This window comes from Carassius carassius, chromosome 6, assembly GCF_963082965.1.
Source record: "Carassius carassius chromosome 6, fCarCar2.1, whole genome shotgun sequence".
In the NCBI taxonomy this organism is placed as follows: Eukaryota; Metazoa; Chordata; class Actinopteri; order Cypriniformes; family Cyprinidae; genus Carassius; species Carassius carassius.
In genome coordinates, this window is record NC_081760.1 from 28,158,757 (window position 1) to 28,164,756 (window position 6,000).

Genomic DNA, 6,000 nt, shown 5'->3' on the forward strand with positions numbered 1-6,000 from the left:
GACCAAGCATTATACTGGGTGTACATTTGAAAAGATATTATTAATTATTAATTAATTAATTATTAATAAATAAAACAGCATCTTCTGTTAATCTGTTCCTTCATGTTTGTTCTTATTTACAATTATGCATTTTCAGTTTCATACAAGAAAGCCAACTGGACAAAGGGTTTCACAGCGCATTGTTTTGAATGTATCACTGTTCCACATACTGTCAACATAAAAACAGAACATAAGAAAGAAGCACGTTAAAGCAGACATTTCAGATGATACTTCACTCAGTGACAGTGAGAAACTGCTTATGTTCACCAGGATCTCTTTACCAATCAGTCAGGAGCATCATTCTTTTGACAGAGCACTTAGGTTTGACAAATAAGACCAGAGGCAATGTACTGTATAACCACAATGTCACACGTGTCTTACATTTAAAGTAAGCACAGACATTATGTGTGACATAAGTTCGAAGTCTATTTATATTATTATTATTTTTCCTGCTGTGCATTATGTTCTATTATTTACATTATTTACATTATGTGCGTATAGGCTTTGTGTTGTGTGAAATTATGGTGGACATTTATAATATCCTACCCTGAGACTGAGACCTTCCGTTTTTTTATTTTTTTTTATTAATACAATACAGCTTATATATGTCACGTAATTATAGTCATCTACAACATTAACACTTATTAAATGAATATTTTATATGTGAAAACGTTATTTAAATTATGCATATGTTGATGATAATGAAACTAATGATTTTAAAATGCAATGGTGTAATATTACAGGATGACATATATAAAATACATTACTCTTCATGCATGTGCACAATTCTCACTATTAAAGAGGTTTTTCTTTTAGCAGTGTGAAAGTAAATATCAATAGTTTTCTGTTCTGTATGTTTTCATTCAGGGATCTTTTAAAGCCATTCCAACAAAAGAACAGGCCTCTATGGACTTTGAATGTGTTTACATAATCTTTTGAATAAATATACCTATATGATAAGATCATAAACTTTAATTTAACTTCTCAGTGCGTTGACAAATCTCAAAGGATTGGCTGCCCTCTTTAAAAGTTCTTTTCATTTAAAAGTAGAACTTAGTCCTTTATATCATTGCTTCTCAACAGGGGCCCGGGGCCTTAAGTGGCATTTAGCAAACTTTCCAGGGGGGCTGCAAATGATGACTTGTTCAGTAATAATAAGTATTAATATTAATAAGTAATAAATGATCGAACATCAGTGAAAGACTAAAATCAAGATGTCGGGCATGTAAAATGAAATCATCTTTCTTATTTTAATTTGCCCCTGCTGTTTTATTAAAGAACATACAGTTTCTAGAACATCTGGAATCACCAAAACAAATGAAGGAGTAAGGTACCTATGGGTGATTTCTGTAATTTAGCGACACTTCTGGTTTCTGTGAAAAGTTTGAAATCAGAAAATCGTCAGCAAAAGTACCAATATAAATATTTTCACTTGCATGGAAAATTAAATGCAAATATTATCTCAAAATTTGAGTCAAAAGCTCAGCAGATTTTGATAAAAGACAATGCAAGAACCCACTTTGAACATTACCTTTTCTGGCAATGGTGACTAATGCACTGAACTGAAGCATTACGAACCCTGTTGTTTTCTTTGTGTGGCTAGTTCCTGGTTTGCAAGAGGAAGCTGGAGAGTTAGAAGGAGGCACTGCTGATCTTATCAAAAGAACTGGACACCTGCCGGCAGGAAAAAGATCAGTTTAAACTGATGGCAAACCAGCTCCGTGAACGCCACCAAGGGCTCAAGAAAAAGTACAAAGAGCATATAGTATGTATTTCTTTTCTGTTCTATTCTTAATTAAATGTCATAATTATGAAGTGTATTTTCATCAGATTAAATCTGTTTATTGATTTTTTTCATTAATAGGTGACTCTTCTCTGCCTCATGAAAAAAGAAACCAAGTATGTCTGTGCTTATCACCTTTTAAATATATGTAGCTATACATCATCTGTTAGGTGCTCTTATATACGTATAAAACTACAGATCTGAGATGGTCAACTCATTACTCCTGATTATTGTCAGTGTTATTATACCTATAAAATGTTGTCTGTACACTGTAAAACCCGACAAGTTAACTTAACTCAAACCGTTTGAGTAAACAGATTGCCTTGATTTAAACCATGTAAGTTTTGAAACTTTGCATTCAAGTAATTAAGTGATTAACTAAGTGCTGATTGAGAATTAGTGATGAACAGCTGCTATTAACAAACAGAATCACTGAAGAAAAGAGAAACACAAGAACTACTACAACTGACTTCAGACACAGCCTTGGATGAAATCAACTGAAATAAAATACATGAAATCTCTCAAGATCTGATTAAAACACCCCACAACCAGCATCACCAGCTGCACTTATTAATAACCAGACGGACTTTATTTCTGTCAGACGTCTACAGAAGATCTTATTGAGAATGAACTAAGGTTTAGATGTTGATTTATTGTTTCATTTGAAGTAACCATGTTAGAGATCAGTGTTTGCTTTAGTTGGGCTCTTGACCCTTGACTTCTGTCTTTGTGTTTTCTCTGGCTGTTATAACCGTGTGTTTCTAAAACACATTTGTTGTAATTCAAAAGCCCAGAAGAAATGCCATCAGGTGCCAACCTGTACCTAGGTGTAGGTTGTTATACTTTATATTGGTGATGATAATCATCAATTATTGAACTGTACTGAGTCTAATCTCCGATGAAATAGGTGTTGTGTAATTTGATTGATTATAGTAAATGGATGCTAAGAGCCAGTGGTTCTATGATAATCAGATAATACAAAGACTTTCCAAACAGTTTGGACTTCTATGGTGTCAATTAGTCACACACAGACATCAATAATCAGCATATGAACCTCAACAATGGTGACCATAAAAAAAAATGCTGCAGAGCATGCTGGGAGCCATGGATGAGTTTTGTACTACAATAGTACCCAGCATGCATTGCAGCATGTTTTTTTTTCGTCACCATTGTAGAGGTTCATATTCTGATTATTAATGTCTGTGTTTGACCAACTACTGGCATAGAAGAAAAATGTATGTGTACAAAATGTTTAGAAAGTCATTTTTATATTAACTGATTATCACAGAACCACTGGCTCTTAGTGTTTTTACTAGAACCACTTCTACAAATTACACTACACCTACTTAATCAAAGATTAGACTCTGTACGGCTCAATAATTGTGAATAATAATGAATAATTATCATCACCAATATAAAGTATAACAACCTACACCTAGGTACAGGTTAACACCTGATGGCATTTTTTCTGGGCTATTGAATTACAACAAATGTGTTTTAGAAACACACGGTTATAACAGCCAGAGAAAACACAAAGACAGAAGTCAAGGGTCAAGAGCCCAACTAAAGCAAACACTGATCTCTAACATGGTTACTTCAAATGAAACAATAAATCAACATCTAAACCTTAGTTCATTCTCAATAAGATCTTCTGTAGACGTCTGACAGAAATAAAGTCAGTCTGGTTATTAATAAGTGGAGCTGGTGATGCTGTTTGTGAGGTTGTTTAATCAGATCTTGAGAGATTTCATGTATTTGATATCAGTTGATTTTATCTAAGGCTGTGTCTGAAGTCAGTTGTAGTAGTTCTTGTGTTTCTCTTTTCTTCAGTGATTCTGTTTGTTAACAGCAGCTGTTCATCACTAATTCTCAATCAGCACTTAGTTAATCTTAATTGCAATGTACATCTTTCAGTGAACTCAACTGAATTAAGTTCAGAGTACTCATAACTGTTAGTTTTTCTTCAGACACCTGAAGCCAGCTGTAGTTCCTTTCTCTCTTTTCTTCAGTAATTCTGTTTGTTAACAGCAGGTGTTCATCACTAAACTCAATTATAACTCAATTAATCACTTAATTACTTAATTGCAATGTATATCTTCTTTCAGTGAACTCAACTGAATTAAGTTCAGAGTACTCATAACTGTTAGTTTTTTCAACTTAAACGGTTTAAGGCAATCTGTTTCCTCAAATGGTTTGAGTTAACATAACTTAAGGATATCTGTTTACTCAAACCGTTTGAGTTAAGTTTACTTGTCGGGTATTACAGTCAAGGCAATCGGTTTACTCAAACGATTTGATTTAAGTTAACTTCTCGGGTTTTACAGTGTATTGTACATTAAAAAGTTTAATATTTTGTAGAAGCCATGTGTTTAACTCGCCACAGGTCAATCTGTCCCAGTTACTGAGTGGCTCACGAGAACAGAACAAACCGCTGAGTGAGGAGATAAAAGAACTGAAGCAACGTTTAGCGGCGGTGCAGGGTGATAACAAGGATAGCTTGCATGACTCAATCCCATGCAGATGTGTGCAAGGTGAAATGTGTAATCAAGCATTTTGGTCACAGTTTATTTATTGTGGTATACCTGCAATCCTTTCATCCCACAGCTGCTGAGGATGACCACTGCAAAGCAGCGTCTAGGGGACGAAGAGGTGGGAACTCGTCACTTTCCAGCTCATGAGAGAGAAGATCTTGTTCAGCAGTTAGAAAGAGCTCGAGAACAGGTGCATTGCTCTTGGCGTTCCACACATTTTAATTCTCAAGAATATCGCAATGTCTCACAGTTCTTGTAGACACACAGACACACACAGACACACACACACACACACACACACACACACACACACTGATACAATAGTTTAATAAAAAATCTCTTAGTCCTAACTTTATGGTGTTGCAGAATGAAGCACTTGAAAAAAGCTTAAAGGCAGCCATGGATGAATTACAGGACGTGAAAGCAGAGCGTAATGTCTGTCAGGAGAAAGCTGACAGAATAAACCTGGAAATAAACCACATCTTTGGAAGCCACGAGAAGCAGATCCTGAATATAGATGCTCTGTGTATGGAGAACAGGTCAGGTTTACCATATTCAGGATCTAGTCACCTACAGATTTAGCATCTACTGCTGTAATAGTACACACACACACACACAATAACATTATAATTTTTTCATTACCATACACATGCAGAGATTTATTATTTTAGTGCACCAAAATCACATTCTGATTCCAAAATAACAGCTATTTTAGTATCATTGATATATATTGCCATTATAATTTTGTTAATATTTCGATTTTTTTGCATTTTGTTTTAAATGTTAATTGTTCTTAAATGTCAAGTCTTAGTAATTGTGTTCTGTGTTTGTCTTTTATATATATATATATATATATATATATATATATATATATATATATATATATATATATATATATATATATATATATATATATATATATATGAAGAGTTCAGATGCAAAAGCCTCTAAGTGCCATCTGAAATTTTCATCTAAAATTAGGATTTTTATCAGGCTCCTATATTTATGTTCAGTTACTTCACTTTAATAGCCTGGAAAAGGACCTGCACATTGCAATTAAAGTAAAATGACTCAACCTAAGCATAGGAGCTTGATGAAAAAATCCTAATTTTAGATGAAAATTTCAGATGGCACTTAGAGGCTTTTGCATCTGAACTCATCATATATGTATAGTCTATATTGTCTATATTCTATAGTCTATATATAATTCTACAGTATATTGTTTTTATTGTTTTTAATTTCGTTTTAATTATTATTTTGTACTAAAACTAAAATAAAATGTTGCCTTTGCAACTAGTTTTTTTTCCCGTTATTTATTATATTTCAGTTAACATTTATTTTATTTTAATTACAATTTGTTTTGTTTTTTTGTTTTTTTAACATTTACAATAATGACCCTGCGAAATAATCCATGAACCAGTCCAAGTTGGTTTTCTGTGACGATATATTTTTAATGTAACAAAAGGGGAGAAAACAGCCAGATGACTTAAAAATGCTCAATTTTTCATCTAGGTTATTTAAATGATTAATGGATATTTTTATAAGAACGGGATCGGGCGTTTGGTGAGACTGACCTCTGCTGGTCTGCTGGGGACATTACAGAGATTGATAAGACTATCATTTCCAGTTGGTTATGTTGGTGCCTAA

At 33.5% G+C, this 6,000-nt stretch overlaps 1 pseudogene; it reads left to right on the forward strand.

The window, feature by feature from the left end:
• The first annotated feature begins 1,729 nt into the window (after positions 1-1,729).
• The window catches only part of LOC132142101 (coiled-coil domain-containing protein 149-B-like), a 6,538-nt pseudogene continuing 2,267 nt past the window's right edge, over positions 1,730-6,000 (forward strand).